This window comes from Lactuca sativa, chromosome 3, assembly GCF_002870075.4.
Source record: "Lactuca sativa cultivar Salinas chromosome 3, Lsat_Salinas_v11, whole genome shotgun sequence".
In the NCBI taxonomy this organism is placed as follows: domain Eukaryota; kingdom Viridiplantae; phylum Streptophyta; class Magnoliopsida; order Asterales; family Asteraceae; genus Lactuca; species Lactuca sativa.
In genome coordinates, this window is record NC_056625.2 from 27366682 (window position 1) to 27391183 (window position 24502).

At 32.9% G+C, this 24502-nt stretch overlaps 1 long non-coding RNA gene across 1 annotated transcript; it reads right to left on the reverse strand.

Annotated features, from left to right (window-relative positions):
• Positions 1 to 18875: 18875 nt before the first annotated feature.
• LOC122196972 (uncharacterized) lies at positions 18876 to 20835 on the reverse strand. The gene is made up of 5 exons (XR_006189728.2): positions 20446 to 20835; positions 19827 to 19911; positions 19579 to 19658; positions 19426 to 19481; positions 18876 to 19331 (listed from the first exon to the last, which is right to left on the reverse strand). It is a non-coding gene; the product is annotated as an uncharacterized LOC122196972 (long non-coding RNA).
• Positions 20836 to 24502: the final 3667 nt, after the last annotated feature.

Consider the following 24502-nt stretch of genomic DNA (forward strand, 5'->3'; position numbering starts at 1 on the left):
TGATCAAGATATTACTTGTACCTTAAGAAATTTCTAGTTTTTGCGTGATCTTTATGATATCGTCTATCATCAAGAAGTTTCTTCCCAAAAGATCTAGTTTTATTTTGTTTTGATATTTCTAAATATTATCCAGTCACAAAATAAATTCTCCAAACCTACTTGTTTAATAGATTACATCGGTCTCACAAGTACTTCATCTTACTTTCAGTCTTATTTTAAGTATCGAAGTTCGGTTGAAGCTAAACCACCCACTAAAGCCTATCGTTGAAAAGATGCCTTTCAATGTTTCTTAACAAACATTTGATCGTCGTTTATGGGAAACCACACAGGCACTTCTCAGTTTCTCTTGACTTTGAAGGAAGAGATTCGTGCTCAGAATCATTGTTTTATGTCCTTCCAGTCATCACTTTTATCCCATACATATATCGCTTTATTTCTTTTTCTTTGGCACACTCTTGCATGAAGATCAGTAAGATTTTCCAAATTCTTAATTGTGGTACTAATGGCACTTTTCAGATTTGTACTTTCGTTTTTAACAAATATGGTGGTTCACTTTCCTATAGAGGAGCGAATATGAATTACCATGAACTTTTTGTTTGATCTGAAGAGACGGTATTTGGATAAGAATAAGAATTCGTTTTTGTGCGCATGAATTTGAAACGGTTTCTACACGCACGCCTGGTGACGTGCTTCTAGGGAACCCAAGCTATCAAATCCTACTTTTGCAGGAAACGTTTCAGTATTCGTATCACCACAACCGATTTTTTTCTCTCTCCCGACAACAGTATAAAAGGAAGTTGGCATGCCTATTGTACCTTCTTACCTTCTTCAAATTCTTTGTCAATTATATTAGGCGATATTCAACTGTTCATCTTCTTAAGTGCTTCAAAAATGCCGTAATCATCCTCTATTCAAGATCAAAGTGCTTATTCAACCTTGCTTAAGATAAAACCGAATCAGAATCTCATCATTTAGTTGGATCCTTTTCTTTATTATTCATACATGCTTCATGTTGTGGAGTGTCTAAAGTATTCTCCCTTGGTGATCACCCTAACACAAGTCGAATCGGTTCCAATGTCCCTACCATCGCAGGTCTATTTCACTGCTTCATACGAGAAACATAAGGAGCAGATCTTTTTCGAAATCTTTAATCACAAGACATCGGTGTGCAAAGCAGGCTTCTATCCACTGCTAAGGCTACGTGTTGATGCTTCTGTCATCTCTACGGATGTCGTAACCACGACCTAGTTGTTCTTGATGCTCTACGACATGGGATACATAGATGTTCTGACTACAGTGATGAAATCCAAGATGTTGTGTTTACCGCCCCAATGGAATGGTCTGCTCACACTTCTCTACAAGGGGTTAGCAGAACGAGTTGCATGATCGAATGGGGCAAGTAAAGGGTTTATGAATATTCTTTATGGTCTCTACCAGGGTATCAATTTGGATTATGGTTCACTACTATGGTCGCAACTGGTGCAGAGTCTTAACTCCTCGACCAAACATTCTGAGATTTCATGTGCTCGATTCTGTACTATAGTCACTCATAGAGCAATTGAAACTTTTCAGGTTCCTGTCATGACGGATGCTTTGAAGTCTTCTATTGCTACGTTTCACATAGTCAAAATTATAGTGACTGACCCCAGAAAGTTCCGTTACATTGGTTCTATTCCTGAAACAATGAGTCGTTGTGTCACAAGTGAAAGTAGATTTATGGCAGATTACAGGAAATTGCCTCCTTCGGGTCCAAGACAACTCACTCCTGAGATGAAGAGTGATTTGGAGGCTGCTGATAAACCTGAAAATAGGGGGAAGAAGCCGGAATCTAAGAAAGACAAAAACGAAGGTCCCTCATCTCCTAAAAAGCGAAAGGCTGACACCGCTGCACCTTCGGCTCACAGAAAGAAAATGGTCAAGAAGATGGCAAAACGACCGAAGGCTCCAACGCCTTCTAATTCTGATGACGATGAGCAACCTACCAATGATGAAGAGGATGTTCAACATGAAGGCTCGCCAAGGGGAAACACTCCTCCCCGATCACCGACACCCGAAGTACAGATTCATGTTCCAACTCTTCTTACTTCTCCAAAACAACCTAATATACCAATCTTTGTTGCTCCCATTCCACCCCCTGTCGATCCTATATCCACTGCTACTCCTATACCCACTACTACTGCTCCAATACCACTTCCTATCTTTTCTCAAGCTACAACAACCATAACCGCTGGCCCTTCGGTGAGTGTCAACGTATCTGATATGGGGGCACATACCATTGGCATTGACACCCCTATAACTTCTAAACCTCTCTCACCATCACCTTCGGCAGACTCTGACCCCATTCTGGGAGGCGAAAACTTTGACTTTGATTCAACCAATTATAGTCCTTATCGCATTCCAAGTGAAGACAATGATGTTGCCCCTGTGACCAAGAAACATTTAAAAGATATCAATGATAAGGTTGATAGGTTGCTTACTTCCTCAGCACCTTATTCTGATGTTGTGTTGAAAGCGTTTCTTGATACTGCTCTTCAGCAATACACATCCTCAATTGACAATTCCACAAAGGTTGTGGATGCCTCCACATCTATCTGCAAAAAGGCAGCAGCCGAAGTCACTGATATGGTTCATGATTCAAAGATTTTATTGGACTCATTCAAAGGCCATGCCGACACCAATGCTGTGAAAGTTAATGCTTCGTTTAATTCTCTCACAAAATCCCTTCAAGAAGAGACGACAAAGTTTAACTATGTTCGAACGGCGCTTCAGGCTGATCATACTTCTCTTCTTAGTTCGGTCGCTTCTCGCCTTGATAAGCTACAGGCTGATCTAGCCATGGAAAACAGGATAATGGACGAACTTGCTCTCATTATATATTAAATTTGTGCCTTTTTTTTTAAAGTTGATGCTAACTTTTTAAAGTTGTGCCTATTTTTGTTTTAACATAATCTCATTATATATTAGAACTATTTGATTTCTTACTTCATAATAGTTTAGCATCTACTATCAGCTACTCTTGTTTCGTTATTTCTCATTACTAATTAACTTTAGAATTTATAAAAGAGTTTTAATTCTGATATATTGATGCTTCAACAACAACTTAAATATTGAGATTGTTTTACTCAAACCATCTTGTGCTATAATGAAGGTAAAGGATAAAGAAAACAAATATAAAAACGATCTATGTAAAGGAGATTGTATCTTTTAGGTTTAACACAAATTGTATGTGTATATTACTTGGTTAACACTATAAAAAATGCTTCCTATGTTGAAATTTTTAGTCATCACACCAACCTTTTATGAACAATTCTTTGTAATGCATGGTATCTCAATACTCTTCTATTACGAAGTCCTTGGTAAGGAATGCAGAGGACAAACTGGTGCAACCTAATAATATTAAGTAACATGTATTTATTTGTTATCATACGGTAGATGGAAGGTATAAATGATAACCATGCTATAATTATACTAATCAGACATTATATTTCTTCTATAACTAGATTTACCTATAGACACACATAATAATTGTAACCATAACAAAATGCTACTTACACTTATAATATTTGTTTTTATTTTCAAAGCCAATTCATCATATTTTTAAACACATATTAAAAGACACATGACCATAAACCATTTAAGTAACTTGTTGAATTAATATTCTGAAGATATGATTATGGTTAAGGATTTAGGAAATGATGGTAACCGTGTTCAAGAGGGTCTCCCAGTTCTTTTGTATCCTTTTCTTTCGTTTTTATAAAAATTGCTAGAAGGTCTCCCTCTCCCAAAAAAATTAAAAAAAAAAAAGCGAAGCACATAATACATTAATAAGTCACAAGTAAATACTTACAACAATATATTTTCATTTTATGAAGACTATTCTTTAACTATAGACATACACTAGTACAAAAAGAATGATCATTATATAATCACAGTTACACCTTTAATGACCATACTATAATTATACTGAGCATACATTATATTTCTTCTATACCTAGATTTACCTATAGACATACATAATAATTGTAACCATAACCAAATGCTACTTACACTCACAATATTTTTTTTATCCAAAGCCAATTCATCTTTTTTTGACACACATATTAAAAGGCACATGACCATAAACCACTAAAAGTAAATTCGTTTTCTTGGTTTTACTAAACGACTAGTAAACACCACCAATTGAACACACAAATATTTAATGTGGCCATATGTATTTCTATTAGCTACATTAGATTTCATTTGTCTAAAAAGACACCATGATACATAAATATATACAATCGCCTCATGTCACTATATATTTATCTATTGTTTCATATAAAAAAAAGTATCATAATGTTAATCAATTATCGTGGTTGATGGTGACATATGGCCACAGTCTTCGAGTGTGGCTAATAATTGTCACATTTGGTATAATTATGTTTGGTTAAAGTTTTGATTATCTATACAATGGCCACAAAACCTAATTTAATTTTATCCAAAAATGGTATCTAAATTTCTTTTAGTGGACTTTGGCCACACTTTTAACAAAAATTGTGACAGACTGTTTTTCGAAAAGTGTAATTGTAGGTCTTTTTATACTAGTGTATAAAATGACCGTTTAGTGGGTGTCCACTCTCACCCACTGCTCCCTTTTTTGGTGGGGGTCGTTAGCCGAAAGGATTTGATAAATCCCAACTCTAGTTACTATAGAAAAAATGTGAAGTGTATGCTAATCCATGAAAATGCACATTGTTTCTTTACGATTTGTTAGTGGAGTGTGTATGGTTAACTAACACACTAATTTGGGACTATAAAGATGAAATGATGAAACAACTCGTTTTTATAATTGTTGATGGAGCGTGTGTGGTGAACCGACACATCAATGGGAGAGTATTAATTGATCGAGGGTGTTTGAGTGGGTTTGCATTGTTATTCACATTTTAATTGTAATCCACGACATCCCAGTCACAGTTGGTAAGAGCATAATCGATTTTGACCATGCCATTGATAAGATTCAATGAATCTAAAAAGATCTAGTAGTTTTATAAGAGTGAAATTAGTAAAAGCCTTACCTACCTAAAATAGATTCGAATTTGATTATAGTATTTCTATTCGAAGTTAGAATCGAAAATATGGATCCTATCATTAATTTGAATTTGGGTTAATAATTAAGGATTAAAATCAAATAACTTGAATTCTTTCTTCTCTTAATTTTAAATGTCTTATAAAGATAGAAATGGTATTCCTTGTTCTTTTGGAAATGTTTTCCTCAATCTTCTAGAGATGTATTCCACTTTCAAGTTAATATGAAAATGTCTTTCGTTCCTTAGGAAATAGTGGTACTGGACATTGTCTCTATTCAACTCTTCCACCTCCTCCTCTTATGAGTCTCCCAACACCACGTTTTCCTTGAGTTGAGAGATGTGAAACAAAAAAATCCCATTGGTATGTAAACACAAAGTTGGAAATTTTGTGTGTGGCATGTTCTGAAAAATGAAATCATACATTGAAAATTTTGAAAGTATTGGTATTAAATTACCAAATGAGCAAGCCAATGATTTGGTTCTCCTTTCACTTTCTAATTCATATGGTCAATTCGTTAAGAACTTTCATATAAGGAATCTCAATATGACCCAAATTGATTTGGATCATATGTTGATAGTTGCTGAAGTAGAAATGTTTAAGATTACAACTGAAGCATAAATGCTTATAGGGTCTAATACCAAAATTTCCATGAACATTGACATTGGTGATCATGAACAAATTTCTCTGCCGAATTAAAAGGCGTCGACGAAAGTCAAACTGGCTGATCGTATGGTGAAGAGAAATAATCGTTATAAGATCATTCCATATGTTGACCCCAATGAGTTCATTTATTTCTACTGTGGATTGTAGAGGCATTGGAAGTGAAGTTGGTCGAAATACCTGAAAGATCATAGAGGTTGTAAAGTCATTTTTCTGTGACTCTACTTCAGGTACATCCATTATCTAACTCCATAAGTTCCAATTCTTAGACTATTAATATATAATTTGAAGATCACTTTTTGATGGTATTGTAGAATCTGAAAGAAAGAAGCAAGCTTGAGCAAAGTGATTTAAATCTGATCATGAGAAATAGGCTTTTTCGCATGGTTTGATGGTCAGAATTTGGAGCTACTACTAAGGAGTTCGGATAATTTAATAAATTGCTACTAATTTTCAAAGACGTCTACAAACATAGTTTTCTCTTTATGCATTGTAAGGACATGTTCCAATTTAGTTTTTCAATAAAATGAAGTTTTAGTTCATTTGGTTGTCTTAGTTTATATTTTTGCAATGGCATAAATGACTTTGTTGATCGTGTTTATAATAATGGCAATATTAATTATGGATTTGATTCCTATGATATCCCTTGTGGTATTATTATAACTGACCAAGGGAAAATAAATATCATCTCAAACTGGACAGATACTTGGTGTCGTACAATTCGAATTGTATAATATATAAGAATCTTGTTCATTAGAAAATTATGATTAATTCATTAATCATATATTTATGTGATGGAAAGTTAAGGACTAATGGATATGATACATGTTGATATGGACTCTTCAGATCCACCATAAGGGATGATAACTCTATTCGTCATGATTTATAGATGATTTATTAAATTTGATTGTGTTTATAAGATTAAATAGAATTCTGATACTTTGAAAAGATTCAAAGAGTAGCAGAACGAATGGAAGAATCTATTAGGCGGAAAGATAAATGATTCTCCAGTCTAAAAAGAAAGTAGTGGCTTTAGTATCATGTTTTATCATCATCTTAGTATTTGTGGAATTGTATCGTAATTAATACTCGAAGAACATCTTAGTGCAATTATATGACTAAGAGGAGGAATTGAACATTGTCATATATGGTTCGATCATAAAATAAGTCATACTTTGTTCTCAATCAAGTGTCTAGAGCTATGCTCTAGTAACTGTAAATAGTATTTTGAAACTCATTCCATACTACAAATGATGATAACACCTCGTAATATGTGGAGTAAATAATGATTTCCTTACTCTAGCACATTTAGAATTAGACTCGTGATGTTTTTGTTGATCGAGAACCAAAAGATAAAATGAGTCCAATTCTATAAAGTGTTTTCACACGACCTTTTGAATGTTTGTTTTAACTCGTCAAGAAATATTCCTTGACATAAAACTCACATGTCAAGAAGTCAATGGAAGTCATGTTGATCTTAATCTTGCAATTGACATATTAATATTTATGTGCACTTCCAGTTGAGCGGGAAATGCTTATAAGTTATATGATCTTCATTTAACTGCAAAAGGCAAAGCACATTCGTCAGTGAATGTGTATTGATCAATATAGGTGAGCTAGTAACAACAGGGAAGCACTGGTGGGTCCTTGAGCTGCCAGAAGCCAAGAAATAAAAATAATAGTGAAGTTAATTCCATGAAGAAAAACTAAATTTTAATTTGGTTTGTCCTAGACCTTGTCTTATGATTGTAGGTTTGGAATGATAGATCTACATGTATAGGAACTTATGTACCTTCGAATTTAGGTGACAAAAAGGTTTTGCTCTAATTCATGAAAATGGTTATCAGGAAACACTTTCACTAGTAGATTCTATGGATCTGATAAATATCAATACGAATATCGGTTGTATTAATTGCATTCTCAAATTCACAATGTGTTTATGACATCCCTCTTCATATTTCGAATTGTGACGTATGGCAAGTAATTGTTTAAACTTTCAAGAGATATGTTTATCACATCTTGAAAGGGTTTGAAAACATACACTATTTGGATAAAGTGAGTAAGCTTAAGATGCCTCAATAGAGGCTTTTCAAAGCATCTCAAAATAGGAATCTGTACTTCCATGGGAAAGTCAAAAGGTAATTGATATGGGCATATTTAGTTATAAAATTCATGCATTATCTTAATATTTTATGTTGATTTTATCTCATTTAATGAACAAAAGGTACTTAATTAGTTTATAATTTCACTTTTCAGCAACAAAGACATGCTCAAAAGGAAAATGAAGCGGAATTGGCGATTGGACGCTTGGATCTTGGATTTTGAAGAAAGAAGGATGTTGCTGGACAGCTTGACCCCTTGTCAGTGTTTTGGCCATATCTCATGAACCGTAACTCCGATTGACGAGATTCAAAATGTTCTGAAAAGTAGACACAATTTTGGACGACTTTTGTGTTTTGAGAAAATGCTGATTCGAAACGTACTCGGAGAGTAAGGTCGATTATGCGGCGAGTTGTATCGAACTTTCGCGATTCTGGACGCGCTGACTTGCCGTACACGGGTTTTAAGTGATGTACTCGGTGAGTAGGTCACTGGACTCGTCGAGTAGCCTCTGTTTTGTGAAAATCTAGATAAAGGGACTTTCAGATCGATACCCTAGGATGGAGAGAAACCCTAGGAGGCTGAGAAACGATTGGAAGTGCTGCTAGGTCGTGAGGAACTGAAGAATCAAACCTACATTCAATTGTGAAGAGAATCAAGACAATTTTGGTTTGTTCTTAGTAACTTTTTGATTTGAATCATGTTTACATACTTTGATTTCTTTTTTGAGTTTATGTTTACTGCAATCATGAGCTAAAAACTTATTCTTCTGTGAGGGTAGACAATTTTGTGAACATGGATTGATTATTTGAGTAGGATTAATTTTAATTGGTAATTATGTTTAGTTAAGCTTGTTAAAGAACCTTATGTGTTGACAATAACTATTCTTCTGTTAATAAATCAGTAATTAAGTTGTATGAACATCTCTTAGTTATTAATTTCATATGATTTATTGTGACCACATAGTTGTATGTCTAGGAATAACGAACGTGAAACTAGAATTAACTAGAAGATAGGTAAGTTAATGTGTAAGCTTGTTGGATGAACATCGAAAAGAGGTTAATTGAAGGGCCAATTTAGTTAACCACTACAAGTCTTACTTAACCCGAATCAATAATCTAGGAAACCCGTTAATTTAGACAACTGGCCATTGCTTGAGTTAATTTGTTTTCAAAGAATTAGGAATAGCGAACGTGAACCTAATTATCTTAATCGGTAGCCAATGAAGAATTAATCCGATACATTAAAATCATCCATGGGAACAAATGAGTCGTACCTAAACAGAAGTCCTCTTAACTATTGAATTTATTTGGTAATTAATTGTTTTAGTTGCTAGTTAATTAATTTGTGTGTTGGTTATTCTAATTAAGTTTCTAGTCTTGTAAAACTAGAGAAAATCCCCCTTTTTGTTATTTGTTTTATTTAGATAATATTAGCATTTATTTTAATTGTTTACCGTTCCCTGTGTTCGATACCCTACTTGCTTGAACTATATTACTAATCGATAGGTACACTGCCTTTCGTGTGTTTATTTTGTGTCTAAGTTAGTAGGATTAAAGCTAGTTTGTTTCATACACATCAAGTTTTTGGCACCGTTGTCGGGGAACGGTTCTAATTAGTTAATTTTATTTGCTAATTGTTATTCTTATTATTTTTTTGTTGATTAATTTTTTTATTTAGTTTAATTTTTTATTTTTATTTTTGTTTATTATGTATTTTCCAAATCTCGATGCTTTTGATGCTTTTCTTGAGGAAGTAGTACAGGAAATTGAGCAAGGAGATGAGGAGTATGACTTAGATGAAGATTTGAAGAAATTTGGAAGATGGTTAGATAACATCTTGCCCAACACAGAAGGGATATCTGAGTTACAAGATGAAGAATTTAATCCAGAAAGAGACTTGGAGGAGCTGGAAAGATTGCTAGCAGAGAGGTCAGATGAAGAACAAGAACAAGCTGAATTGCAGGAACCAAGTTGTGGTTTGACCATTACCACGACATGGCCCCCTGTATTTTTGGTTTGTGTTTCGAAGCATGGGGTGACGATTCCAACTTTGGAGAAAGTTCTAAATCACGATCCATTTATGATTAGTATCCAACCGGTTCCAGCCCTTGTCAATATTCTTGGGTTTTATATATTCAAGCTCGTTTGGCCAATTATAGAAGCAAAGAGCCAAATTTTACAAATTAGTCCACCAAAGAAAATATTAAATGAAATGGATGGATGGGCATCGAATTTATTAGAATTTTATTAAGTTGAGAGTCCAGCTAAAGACTCACACAAAAAGAAGCGCTTGCGGGAGGCAACCCGTCATTAGAGTTTGCTTTTCTTTTTCTTTTAAACTTCTAGTATTTAGGGATAATTTAGGAATTTTTATTTTGATGTTTGTTTTCCTTTTTATTACGTGGTTTTGTCTTTGATCTTTGCAGAAGCTAGGGTGATATTAGAGCAAATTCTTAAAGCATGAGGTAATTAAAGTGAGGGGTTGAGTCGTTTACGAGAAGATGAGAAGACTTTGAGCGATATGTTGAGTCCGATGTTTATATTTGATTAAAAAGAGTCTCGTCCCTGAAGAAAATGAGGAGTTGTATTACCTTGATACTCTCCTTGAACACAAAATTAAAGCTGAGGCGGAAAGAAGAAAATACCTAATCAGAGTCAAGAACTCGTCGAGTGCATAATACTAACTCGACGAGTCCAAGTGAAAAATCACGATTTCTGCCCATATGACAATTCAACTCGGCGAGTCTCCACATAAAACTCGACGAGTTGCTCATTCTTTTATCTTTGAGTCAACGATTTGATTCAATTTAAGGCGGCATTGTCTATATTTTTGAAGATCATTTTCGAGCATTTCCAAGAAGCTTTTTCCTCGATATTTTGGAGCTTTCATCCACACGAGACGAATGACACCCAAGGCATGGATGAGCTGTTCCCATGTCTAAAGTTAGCTGAAGATGGAGCTTTAAATAAAGAAGATCAACCTCGCAACTATTATCCCAGGGGAGTTTGTTCCAATTCCCTCTTTATTTTCTTGTTCTGTATCATGCATAATATGTAATGGGGACATTGCATAAATTAAGTGTGGGGTAGGGTTGGTTATATCAGTTAAAATTTTAGTTAATTTATGATAAATTTTGAAAATTTTGCATTAAAATTGCTAGGGCTAAATTAGAAATTTTTGGTAAAAGCAATTAGGGATCATGCTAGTATTATATTTGATGATTGCATGAAGACCCAAATGTTTAGTTGAGCCTATATACGTTCTAGTGCATTTGTGGCTTCCTTATTCTAGTGAAATCATGGAACAAAAACACGACCCTGCTTAGTTTGAAGGATGCAATATGTTTAGCATCGTGTACCAGAAATGTATCCAGGAAAATTATTATCGTTAGCCAATAAAGGTTGAGGTTGAGCGCCCCTGCTTAAGCATGTAGGGTTTTGAGTGAAAAAAAAGTGAGGTACATGTAAAAAAAAGTAAGAATTACAAGAAAAATTGTAAGAATTTTGGAGCAATTAAAGTGAAGATCAAAAGATCAAAAATTCCGAAGAAATTCAAAAAGTTGAAGATACCAAAAATCAAACAACAAGGTGGTGAATTCAAAGAAATTAAAGATCAAATGTCAAAGAAATGAAGAATTCCAAAGAGCTCCAATGTGGTATCATAAATTGTAATTTTCTAGATTATGTATGCTTGGGTTGCTCAACCAAAAATACCTTGAGGTTAAGAGGTTTTCTGAGGATGGATTCGGAGGGATGCATAAAATGAGCATTGTTCAAAAGAAGTGGGCGAGTGTTTATGAGGATTGTGAGTATTTAGAGTATGGGGGTTCCTTAGGAAAATTTTAGACACAAATGCATGCGTTTCGGTCTTGACATAATGGCTAGGTTCGATTGGGATTGTCTTATATGTAATATTAGTGTACTAAAATTCAGTTTTGCTTGGGGCAAGCAAAAGTCAAGTGTCGGGTATTTTGATATGGGCATATTTAGTTATAAAATTCATGCATTATCTTAATACTTTATGTTGATTTTATCTCATTTAATGAACAAAAGGTACTTAATTAGTTTATAATTTTATTTTTCAGCAACAAAGACATGCTCAAAAGGAAAATGAAGCGGAATTGGCGATTGGACGCTTGGATCTTGGATTTTGAAGAAAGAAGGATGTTGCTGGACAGCTTGACCCCTTGTCAGTGTTTTGGCCATATCTCATGAACCATAACTCCGATTGACGAGATTCAAAATTTTCTGAAAACTAGACACAATTTCGGCCGACTTTTGTGTTTTGAGAAAATGCTGATTTGAAACGTACTCGGCGAGTAGGGTCGATTACTTGGCGAGTTGTATCGAACTTTCGCGATTCTGGACGCGCTGACTTGCCGTACACGGGTTTTAAGTGATGTACTCGGCAAGTAGGTCACTGGACTCACCGAGTAGCCTCTGTTTTGTGAAAATCTATATAAAGGGACTTTCAGATCGATACCCTTGGATGGAGAGAAACCCTAGGAGACAGAGAAACGATTGGAAGTGCTGCTAGGTCGTGAGGAACTGAAGAATCAAACCTACATTCAATTGTGAAGAGAATCAAGACAATTTTGGTTTGTTCTTAGTAACTTTTTGATTTGAATCATGTTTACATACTTTGATTTCGTTTTTGAGTTTATGTTTACTACAATCATGAGCTAAAAACTTATTCTTCTGTGAGGGTAGACAATTTTGTGAACATGGATTGATTATTTGAGTAGGATTAATTTTAATTGGTAATTATATTTAGTTAAGCTTGTTAAAGAACCTTATGTGTTGACAATAACTATTCTTCTGTTAATAAATCAGTAATTAAGTTGTATGAACATCTCTTAGTTATTAATTTCATATGATTTATTGTGACCACATAGTTGTATGTCTAGGAATAACGAACGTGAAACTAGAATTAACTAGAAGATAGGTAAGTTAATGTGTAAGCTTGTTGGATGAACATCGACAAGAGGTTAATTGAAGGGCCAATTTAGTTAACCACTACAAGTCTTACTTAACCCGAATCAATAATCTAGGAAACCCGTTAATTTAGATAACTGGCCATTGCTTGAGTTAATTTGTTTTCTAAGAATTTGGATAGCGAACGTGAACCTAATTATCTTAATCGGTAGCCAATGAAGAATTAATCCGATACATTAAAATCATCCATGGGAACAAATGAGTCGTACCTAAACAGAAGTCCTCTTTACTATTGAATTTAGTTGGTAATTAATTGTTTTAGTTGCTAGTTAATTAATTTGTGTGTTGGTTATTCTAATTAAGTTTCTAGTCTTGTAAAACTAGAGAAAATCCCCTTTTTGTTATTTGTTTTATTTAGATAATATTAGCATTTATTTTAATTGTTTACCGTTCCCTGTGTTCGATACCCTACTTGCTTGAACTATATTACTAATCGATAGGTACACTACCTTTCGTGTTTTTATTTTGTGTCTAAGTTAGTAGGATTAAAACTAGTTTGTTTCACACACATCAGTAATGCTTTCTAGAAGTCCAAATGATTTCTAGATATATTTCAAAGCTATTAGGAGCATAGTATTGCATGATAACAATATTATTCATAAGGAATAATGTCTCTGGTTTGCAGGTTGCAAAAGTTGGGAACTATTTCGCTATAGTGGACTTAAAGGTGAGTGCACTCATACTTCATTTCGAATCTAATGGTTTAGATTGTATAGAATTTAGTCAAAGACATCTATGAATAGCATTTTAAAATGTTTAACATTAGAAATTCTATAGATGGGAATATTATAAAAATAAATTGAACATATATTAGACCCTTGTAATAATGAGTTGAGTCCCATATCCTTCGGATATAGGATCAAATGCTTTTAGCAGTGTGTGAAAAGGATTAGAATTGCATGTAACTGAAATTGTCAAACAAATGTCAAGAACGTTCTAAGGTTTTACCGAAGAATTGGTCTCTTGTGGACATTTGGAAGTATGTTATTATTAGCACAAACCATAGTGACATGTTCTGGATTGAGGTGATTCTTGGTTAGAATGTTGGTCATATGGGAATATGGAAATGTTTCCATAATGAGAATTATTTGTATAATCTACATATGAGTTGGAAACTTTAATGCAAGAGAAGTGTTCAAGGAGTGTACCTTGAATTTGAAACTTTATAAACATGGAGTTGTTTCAAGTAACAATTGCCAATGGAACATTCTGTAATATTGGAGGCTTAATCTCTGTGACTTTAGGACCTCGACATCACAGAAGGTCAGTGCATGTAAAGATGAAATGCCACTACATTTTAAGATAAGGATAAATATTTGGAATTGTGAAATGAACATCATTGGAGTAATGTCCATATGATCTGTTCACAAAGGAAGGACCATCGAGAGGCATAGTATGAATGTTCATAGCATGGCATGACTTATGTTATCAAATTCAAGTGGTTATTTAATTACTCGTAACATTCTATAATGAATAAATTCGTTATTATTTTGGTGGTTAAATAATAGGAATTTATCTATGATCAATGTGTATGATACCATAGTCAATTAATTTATTATTGTGTTTCACTTTGCATGTTTACTTCCTTAAGTAATTTAAATATTATTCGAAATTCCACATTCGTTCATACTTTTGGAAGTGAGTAGTGAATCAAGATTGTCATGACTTGATTGTAGATTGTCGATCGAGGTTATGACATTGCAAAGATGAAATCCCATGCGTAGAGATTACTTCATCGATTCAATCACAAGTAATTCTAAGACAATATTATCTTGTCTTAATCTTAAAGTCGAGATACATAGTTAATAGTTTAAAGATCAATTATGTATTTGTTTTCTCAAACACATCTCGTAACTCGATGTAATGAAGGGTTATTCCATGTATGATTTGATATATAAATTGTATAACTATATAGTCAAAGTAATTTGTTTCTTTTTCCTTATTAGGAAAAACGATATCTATAGGCCCCTCGGTGATTTGAGTTGATCTATGAAAACCAGGTGCCTGATCCATACTAAATTGATGCGTTTGACTTTGTAGTCTGGATTTGATCACAAATCAGAAAATCGAGAGACAAAATAAATGATCATGAGGTTGATCATTTAATCCATGACTTATTTCATACGATATCTTGTAGAACGAAGTAATAGCTGATCACTTATCTTACAGCCAACATTTCGTTTGAATTAGATTTCGGCAGTGGATTTGGAAAGCACTCTTTGGGGTTTAGTTCAAGGACTATACTTCCAATTGTAGTTATACAGTTATAAAGTGGTAGAATGTTGTATTAAGGTGCCTAAGCCAATAACTACATTAGCATATTCTTGAATTAGATGCAAATTCCATTTTAGGTTTCCCTCATAACCTTAAATAGATAGAAAGGATATTAGGATAGAGAAGTATAATTTATTAGATTATATGATTAATAAACTAATTTGAAATTATGGGAAAATGATTTGTAATTATATTATGTGTTTAATATATTAATTGGAAACATATAGTTTAATTGTTGATTTATTATGTAATTAATAAATTAGTGTGAGATAAATCTTCAACTAATTTTTTTAATTTATATGATTAATAAGTTAATGTGAAATCAATTAGAATTGATTAATTATTAATGAAAATTAATCTGTAAATTAATTCGGGATTAATTGGAATTAAATAAAGGTGAATGGGTGAATTTTAATTGTTTAATATTGGGAAAAAGGAGAAATTCTAGAACCCTCCATGGTATGGACGATGTTGGAGGGTTACTGGAAGCCTCCTGGTTGCATAAAAGAAAAAAGAATTTGAATTGAGATTAAATATATTATTTAATCATTTGAAATCTTGCTTTTCCTTCAAGTTACCTAAACTATAAATAGAACCCCTTGGCTTGAAATTTCCGTTCACCACATTACCTAAAGGAATAGGAATGAAAACTTCCCTCAAATCTCCTCTCTCGTCCTCATTCTATGATTTTTGGTTTTGGGTGTGAGCCATTAGAGGTTTTATCTTTTTAGTGCTTGATTTCCAAGGAACTATAATAGGATTTGGTTTGATTATTAGCTATAATAATAAAAAGGAATGTAACCATAATCCTTATCCTAATTTTTATTTTCATAGTCTCTCTCTAAGGTTTCTTGATGTTCGTAGTTTATTGGTATCAAAAGAGAAAACATAGACCTTTCTAGGTTGCATGTGAAGTTAAGGGTTTAAGTGTTTTTATGCTTCCATGTATTTTTTTTATAACCTACAAAACCCTCCAGTATGTTCCTTTTATCTTATCTTATCTTCTATGAAATTTTTTAACTAGAATATGTTAGTTCCTATAATTCTAACAAGTGGTATCAGCACAAGATTTCTGTGAGTTTTTTTCAAGTCTCCAATTTGTTCAAAGTTTTTCGAGTTTTCTAGGTTTTTACTGTGATTCTTTGATTGATTACGCACTTTGCATAACCTTTTGGCAATTTGATCTTAGTTTCTTTGTTCAAATATTTTGTTCTAATTTGTAATATGTTGTTAACTCATTGATCCGATTCTAATTCAGTTTTTGTGCAAATTCTTCAGAAAAACATGCCAAAAAATGATTGTCACTAGATTTATTTCAATCTCCCTAGTAGCATTGGCTCTACTACTAGGATTCCGATTTTTTTCCTAAAGATTATTCAAAAATACATGAAGTTGTGAGAACTCAAGAGGAATTTGATAACATCATTGATGATAAATAAGATATCCAAAAAGACAAAAAGGATTGATTGCAAAAAAAAATTAAAAGCAAAAAGAGAGTTGCATTTTTTCCTTCCACCAGACACATTCAGATTTGTGAGTTCTCTTGAATCTGAAAAAGAAATTTGGGATAGATTGAATGAATTATAGTTAGGATATGAAGATCTCAAACATTCTATTCAAACAATTCTTCCTTCTAAGTTCGATTTGTTTAAGCAAAAATATGATGAAACTCTTGATCAAGCTATAAATCAATTTAATCATTTACTTAGTAGAATGTTGAAACATGGTCTGAAAAGGGAACCAATTAAACATAAAATAACATTCATGAATGGATTCAAATCAAAATGGAATTCCATTATATCAACTGTTAAAGCTCATGAACAATTTTAGAATTACATTTTGGCTAGGATGGTTGCAATTCTAAGATCTCATGAAACATAAGTGCTAGAAGATGTGAAGTATGTTTCAAATGCTAGTCTATTAGTATTTGTTGTAAAAGGAGATGGTTCACAAGGTAGGAAGTCAAAAGTCATTGAAAAGGATTCTGATTCAGATGGTACTGATGATGAATTTATGTATGTGGAAAAAACGTTCATGGTCAGCAATCCAAAGAAATTCTTCAAGAAAATTTTTTCTAGGTTCAAGAGTAAAAACTAAAGAAAAGGTGACAATGGAGGAAACAACTTTAAAAATGGATACTCATATCTTGATAAGGAAAAAAGGGAAGCATTCAAATGATATCAAAAGAAGGAATAGAATAAGTAAAAGAAGTTAGTCGGAGATTCAGGGTTTGATTGCAATTACAGCAATGGAAAGAACCATTTCGCAAAAGAATGTATGTTGAGAAAACAAAATAAGACGAAGGAGAAGGAAAAAGATGATGCATAGTACATGCATAAGATTGAGGATCCACAATATGAAGTTTATAAGGAAAGCATTAATCGTTGGTGAAAAAGAGAGTGATGATGGAAACATTGAAGTTTGCTCGACATATTCATAAGATGATGAGGTTCACAAGCTAAAACACATAGCCTGCTATGTTGCGAAATAGACTAAGTATGTAAGTGGGGGAAATTGTTTTATAGTGAGTAGCTTGAGTTCGGAAGTCAATGTTACTTTATTGATGATAGAAAAGGTTGTAATGTGTTTTTTTTCCACCAATACGGTTCAAGAACACATGGCATAAAATAAGAAGGTAATAAACAAGGTACAATCTATCCTTGAATATTTGAATATTCCTATTTCTTGTTATAATTTTGAATTAACAAAGCTAAAAGATACGATTTTAGAATTTAGTGAAAGCTTAAAACTAAATCGTATAAGAAATTCTAATCTTGATGATGATCTTATGATGGTTTCTATTAAGAATGAGGAAAAAAGGATGAGCATAGAGGAATTGGAGACTGAAATTTCAAGATCTATGGATGACATCATTTTGTTGTAAAGAGATAATAGGGTTGTTATGAAACAACGAAACATGTTTTGTCATATTGCAAGAAATATTTATAATAATATATCTCAACTATATTTGAATTGTGAAATTGCAAAAGATATGCATACAAAGATGCTTCCATTCATAGAGCTTTAGGATGAAGAGAAGGATATTGATTGTTATAATTGTGAATCCTTAGTTTCATCTGATGAATCATTGAGTGATTCATATAAAGTTGGACTTGAAAAGTTAGAAGAATTATTGAAATCAAAAGAAAATAAAATAATGATGAATGATGTGTTAACAAAAGAATACAAACAACAAATGAAAAATAATTCAATTGAGAAATATAACTCTTTATGCCAGAAATTGAATTTAGAAGAAAATTACAGCTGTGTGAATGATTCTAGGATTGATGAAAATGAAATGTGTGAAATATCAGATGAAGATGAAATTGATTGCTCTTCTTTTGCGAAACATGTTGAAGAGCCGAAAATCAAGGGAAATTAAACAATTTGTTGAAAATCAAGGCATGAAAAATTAGAAAGATAAATTAGTTGTTTTTCCAAAATATCATAAAACATCAAATCTAATTTTTGTTACAAAAGGACGAACATGAATGATACATATGATTTAACTTTAACTGTAAAGACTAATAATGTCAATTCTTGTGATTATTATATTTAGTCTGAACCAATTAATAATGTTGTTAAGACGAAAGGTCTTTCAGGGAAAACATCTTAGACACACACACACACACACACACATATATATATATATATATATATATATATATATATTAAATCCATCCATAGACAATGCTAGATAGCTACGGATAGATAATTAAATTATAAATTAATTCCCAATTATTTTGTACTAATATATAAAAACAAAAATAAAAAAAATCAAATAAGATTTATATCATAAAACAAAAAAAATATCTATTACATGGAAACGAAAAGTAACCTAATTCAAAATAAACAAATCAACACTCTATGATCTACTACTTTCCTACGTATGATGTAACTAAACTAGACATAAAACAATCTATACATTTGCTTTTATTAGAAAACACTCATTTTGTAAAATGCATCCTCATCCATGCCCCATGAAATACCATCCTCAAGTGGTGCTTCTTTTTTTATTTATAGAAGCGAAGCTTCCATGTTATGTTTCTCTTTTCAAATTTGAATATTTTTAATACTTTGCATGTCTTTTTCCTTTTACAAGAAACAATAATAAGTTAATGAACCTCAATGGCATCATATGAAGTGAAAATAGGCTTCAAGTGAATGAGATAGTTGAAGGGCTTTACTAGAGGAATTAAGTTAGGTGGTCCATGAAATATGTACAGCCGAGTTGAACTATGAGAAAAGAAAACAAAAGCAAGAATATGTGTTAAATCCAAACAAGTGACACAATACAATAAACAAATAAAATAAAAATGAAAGAACTTACTGGCCAAATCAAAGAACATGACCAACATGGAGCTCCATATACACCTTTTTCTTCACCTAATTAGCGAAAAGGGATAACATATAAATATTATAATTCCCATCCGAAAATAGTTAGTTGTATTCATGTATGAAGTTGAAATGAAAGTTTAAGTACCTGGTTCGTGTTTATGAATGTTCCATGTGTAATACTAAGATCACAGATAAAAACGCCACCATATTTGTTGAAGTGGAGAACTAGCATAGAAGAAAGTATGTTATTAAATTGAAATCCTAATGTTAACGATATTATCAAGATCATAATGATTTCTTAATCAAGGATTCAAAATCATAAAAAAAATAAGAGCAACAGGTTGCAGGGTGAACATATTTGTTGTATCGAGGAAGATAAAAGGAAATGCTTACCAACATGAAATCATGATATGGTTGGATGCTCAAGAATATAATCATAAAGATCTACTCTCCTGAAATCTAAGCTCCTTTCTCATACCTAGTCCACAGCAAGCAAATATAACTCAACAAAATCAAAATCAAGCACACAACAATCATTTTAATTAAACTATAACCCATGTGCACACAGGATCTTGAGAATGAATCTGATCTATAATGTGAAGCCACTGTTAGCACTAGATTAAGCTATAAAACTGAGACAAAATAACAAATGCCTACAACTATGATTCAATTCATTTTTCATATTTCGATTGATGTTCTAATTGCCTTTTTGGAAAACACAATACCAAAATTTTGATACACATCCTGATATGAAAATTAAGAGATTGGAGAACTCAAATTTCATATTTTATTACATTTATAGAAATTAATGACTTTTATGTGCAATGGAAACCATAGATTTGATATCACAATTAAGGATGCTACGTCAACAAATGCCTACAACTATACTCAATTCATCTACAATCATCCATAAGATTAAAATTAGGTTTATCCATTACACATAATCATCCTCTATTTGTTTCAAATAATTAATCATCATTTTTAATAAAAAAGAAAGGGCGGTAAATTATACCCGATTTTCTACCAATCTGATCTGAATAGTAGTACCAATGGGATTATTCACTCTGTCGTACGGATCATCGGAAGTTGTATCCAATCTAAATTAATACGGAGAAGGGTTCGATCTCGCAATAGAATGAACCCTAACAGACACATGAGGCCTAAAAATTGAGCCATGGGACAACAACATATTAGAACGGGAAGCTGACATAGACAGCTCCAGTAGATTAGACAACAAAAGAGTAGGTGACAGAGGGTTTGAGGTTTGCTCTTGTGGCGCGTTCGGAGGTGAACAACATTGTTTCAGAGTCTCATATTTGTTGAAAAAGATTGGGATTGTTCCTGCAATTCTTCCTTTATGGTTGCTGGTTGGCATTCTTAGGGTTCCAATGAGGAGGTGGTTACAAGGGGCAAAGCCTAAAAAAACCCTTATTTATCAGTAGGCGACTTTTTCTGTGGACTAAGTCATGAGGATAGGTTATTTAATATTTGGCATCATTAAAAATTCAAAATACTTTAAAAATATAGGAGGGAACGCCGAAATATTTTAAAATATAGGAGGGAATATCAAAATCTATAAAATCTACCTATCTTAAATATAGAAAAATAAATATTTAATTTTTTAATAAACAATTTTGTTTATTATATTGTTTTTATTTTATAATAATATTATTATTTTTTGTCTTAAAATTACCAACTTTTAAATGTAATCATAATTCTAAAACCTATATATCTATTAATATTTATAAATTTTGAATGAAAATATAAATATTTTATTTTGCTACTCGTGGCTTGTGTTGTGAAAAATAAAAATATAAGAACTAAGGGTGAGGTAGGTGTCGGTGTTGGCTTCTGGGAATAGTCCTATAGGTATAATGGTGGGGGTGTGGCGGTAATGGACGGTAAGATATATGTTGGGTGTGATTGGCATGAACATGTGGGTGCCATTGTGAAGGAAGGGTTATGGCTTATGAATTATGGGTTATGGCTTATGGATTATGGCTTACGGGTTAAAACTTTGGACTTAAGGGCATAGGGATGGGTTACTAGTATGAGCACTTAACCCTACCTTTTAAGCCCAAAACCATAAGTCTTAAGCCTCAAACTTTAAGACAAAAGCTTAAATCCATAAGAACTAAACCTTAAGGTATAAGTCAAAAGTCAAAAACCCTAAGATATATGACCTAAAACCTAAGCCATAAATTGTAATTCGTAAGCATTAAGCCATATGCCATAAGCCATAAGAATTAAGCCATAATCCCTAAACCATAAACCATAAACCCTTAGCGATAATACATAATAAGCCTTAATCCATAAGCCCTAAGTCTTGAGCCATACTCTGTAAGCCATAAACCCTAAGCTATAATCCAAAAGACCTAAGTCATACAACATAAACATTAAGCTATAAATCATAAGTCATAAGTCATATGTTATAACCCACAAGAACAAATCCACAATCCATATGCCTAAACCAAACTCATAAGCCATGAGCCTTATACCTTAAGTCATAAACCCTAAGCCATAAGCCACAAACCCTATGCCCCATTCCTTAAACCATATTTTAAAAATAGTCATAAACCATAAGCCTTGATCATTAACCCTTATGCCCTAAACCTTACCTCATAAGACCTAAGTCACAAGTCATAAGCCGTAAGCCCTAACCCATATGTGAAAATCCACAAGCTACACGCCATAATGCATAATACATAATACATAATCCATAAGCCATAAGTCATAAGCCATAATCTCTAAGCTATAAACTGTAAGACATAAGGTATATTCTTTATACCTTAATCCGTACACTATACATCCCTTAAACTCTAAGACACAAGATCTAAGACATATGTTATAAGCCCTAAGACATAAGCCTTAATTAGCCATAAGGACAAGGAAAAATTCATAGGCTATAAGTTGAAGGCGTAAGTCATATATGTCATAAGTCATAAGTTATAATCCATAATCACTCACCCACAACACTTAAGACTTTAGACCTAAACATAAGAGTTAAACCTTAAACATTAATCCATAAGCCATAAGCCATAATCCCTAAGCCTTGTTTCAAAATACATAAGCCCTAAGCCTTACACCTCAAGTCCTAATCCATAAGCCTTAAGCCTTATGTCATAAGTCCTAAACCTTCACCATTACGCCCTAACTCAATGGTCATATTTTATGAGCCTCGCTACTAGACAAATACCCTTTAATGACACGCATTACGTGTCATGAAAGGCACAGATGACACACAAATACATGTCAAGGTAGGCCTTGTCATGAAGGAAGACGACACACATTTATGTGTCGTAACCTTATGACACACATTTACGATACGCACTCATGGCACACATTGCATATCAAGGAATCCCCTATCATAAAGGAAGATGACACATATTTTCGCATGTCATAATATTAAGGATTTTTTAACAAAGTATATTTTTTACAGATTTACTAATATTCAAATAATATAACATTTAATGTATCATAATATAAAAAAACATATCATACAAAAAATAATCCATTTCATAATATATAATATTTCAAATATAAATAATCATTCTAGTGCTAAATAAATGTAATACATTGATATTAAGGGTCTTTCTCTAACTCTATAATCTCGTAGTACATTTTCATAGAATTATGTTGCATAATTTAGTGTTTTGTCTAGTCCAAAAATCTTATAATGTCGTTTCTCTTGTTATAGCTCCAACCAAGACTTTTTTCATTGCATGTAAGAATATTTATTATAGAAAAATAAAACACAACATTAAAAAGAACTCATGAGTAATATCTCCTTTGATAGTCTCCATGGAAGCTTTAAGCCTTGCAACTACACTTGAAGATGCATCAACACAACCAATGTTGACTCCATTTCTACAAGTTTCCTGCACTTGGGGACGTAAAATGACTTATATAATGAAAAAAGTAAATTATGATTTTGTTTTTCAAGTCAAATCAATTAAGTATGCTACTATTTCTTGCATTTTAACCAATAAAGGCCTAAATGCATGAAATTGATGCGTTTGAGCCAAAAGAACATCCTATGTGCTCATGCAAACCCTAATGCTTGGATCTAGGTTTCTCTATTATACATGCAATTCATCCAAGACTTATAAACTCTAGATCTAGCATACATATTTCGAAATTAACATAAGAAATCAGATCTAGATTATTACATCTTCTATAATGGCTTGAATCTTCTTGTCTTGGAGCTTAGAGTCAAATGTCACTCCTCTAGTGGCTTACAAACACCACAAGCAAGAGGATGCTAATTGAGAGAGAGGGATAGGCACAATTTTGGCTATGAAGACTCTTAGGGTTTCCAGTGGCCGAAATCTGATGCCCTAAGGGGTCTATTTATGGTTGTGCCACTAGGGTTTCAGTCAAAACCCCAATGATAGCTTAGGCCTGAAGCAATCCAAGGAAGCTTCTAGAATAAGGCCTCCTTGGCCGAAATTAGGATGGACACATCCCTAATTTCGTCCAAGCCTAGTCCATAAGCCTTCTCAGCCCAATATTCAACTATCACACATTTGACAATTTATGTCCCCATTATTTAATTAATGTCTTTTAGCCACATAAATAATTCTTAATTAATTCTTGTCTAATATATTAATTAAACTATATTATTTCTCCATTAATATATTATTCATATAATATATTAATAAACCATAATAACCTCTCACTTGATAAATCATCCTATCATGTTGCTGTGGTGAAGGCAACCCAAAAGGACCATGTACAATCGGGTCAAGTACTTTCCAAATATAGTTACGAGCTTAGACACTAATCCAACAGTCTCCCACTTGGATAAGTCTAGTAACTACAAATGTAAGTATAGTCCGATTAGCAATCGTAGCTCTCAAAAACGTTGTCGAACTCTTATCTTATCAGCAACCTGTCCTCTAGATAATGGATCGTATAGTCCTCCGTTCTAGATATCATGTGGACAATTACATGGAACATAGAATACTTATTGTCCAGTAGTTGTTTCTCGATCTATGATTCGTCTGAAATAGAACTTAATTGAACACATCAACTCAGTCCTGACCGGGCCCGACACATAAGTCAAAACC